The following is a 1,377-nucleotide window of genomic DNA, read 5'->3' as shown; positions in this document are numbered from 1 at the left end:
AGTTTGCTGTTGATAGAAAGAGAGAGAAAAAGCAACGTCTACGTCACGGTCATGAGGTGGTGAGTTTTTGTTAACACGCAGATGCCATAGGATAGATCGTATCAGCTGACACGTTCTCCGTTTTTTACGTCCGTGAGTAACTGCGCTTTAAGTCTAATTCCCGAGATAATAATTTATATAATAGTAATGATTTTATACAGGGTCATTATTCGCTCACACAGGCACATACTAATATGTATGTAGATACATAAATATATGTATGCATATCTAAACACACAGCTCCCTCCGCTTGAATATCTGAATATCAAAAACGTCATTGTACTCGTAGGGCTGAATCTATGTTGTTTACTTATTTAGTTATTCGGCTTTCAAATCAGTGGCCGTATTATATTCACGCCTCGTTATCATCTCCTAACATCCGCTCCGCCGAGCCTAACATAAACTCATACCGGACAAACAAACAAAAAACTAAATTCGCAAGGCAATCCATCTCTTAATCTTGCCTCACAGTGAGCTGAGATTAAGAGGAAACAAGTAAAAAAGTCTAAGTTCGGGCGGAGCCGAACATTAAATACCCGGCGCAAGTATTAAATGTATGTTTTTCACCTTTCCGAAAGCTACCGCTACATGGTAAACCGAGGTGTATCCATTTTGAGTAAATTAGCGTCCTTAAATTTCGAAATATTGAAGTTTCAAGCATATCTGAAATTTACTGTTATATGAAAAGCGGCCGTAATTTTAGTTCGATTTCAATAACTTTCAACGTTTTGCTTCTATGTGGCAAGTACAATAACCACACCGAGTTTGGTACAAATTGGTAGAACGGTTACCGAGATACATATATGTGATCATAAGTGGGCGGTGCCACGCCCATTTTTCAAAATTGTATCCTAACGTATTTCTTGGTAACGAATTGTTGCAAGCATCAATTTTGAATAAATTAGCTTCAATAATTACTGATTTATCGAAGATTTCGTATTTCTCTAAATTACCGTTATATGGGATTATTGTCCTATTTTAAAAATTTTCGGCCATTTCGTATGTTATACCAAGGTTAACAACTGTGCCAAGTTTGGAAGAAATTGGTGCAGCGGTTACCAAGATATACACATGTAAACATAACTGGGCGTGGCTACGCCCATTTTCCAAAAATTTATAATATTCTTATTTTTCGTCTAAAACTTATTGTAAATATCAATTTTGAGTGAATAATCTTCAGTAGTTACTAAAATATCGCAGTATTCGTATTTCTGAAAATTACCGTTATATGGGAAGTGGGCGTGGTTATTGTCCAATTTTTAAAATTTTCGGCCATTTAGTATGCTGTATCAAGGCCAACAACTGTGCAAAGTTTGGAATAAATTGATGCAGCGGTTA

The sequence above is a fragment of the Rhagoletis pomonella genome, unplaced genomic scaffold, assembly GCF_013731165.1.
Source record: "Rhagoletis pomonella isolate Grant_MI unplaced genomic scaffold, Rhpom_1.0 Rhpom_scaffold_00012, whole genome shotgun sequence".
NCBI lineage: Eukaryota > Metazoa > Arthropoda > Insecta > Diptera > Tephritidae > Rhagoletis > Rhagoletis pomonella.
The sequence above is the reverse complement of the archived record's forward strand: the minus strand, read 5'-3'. Positions refer to the sequence as shown.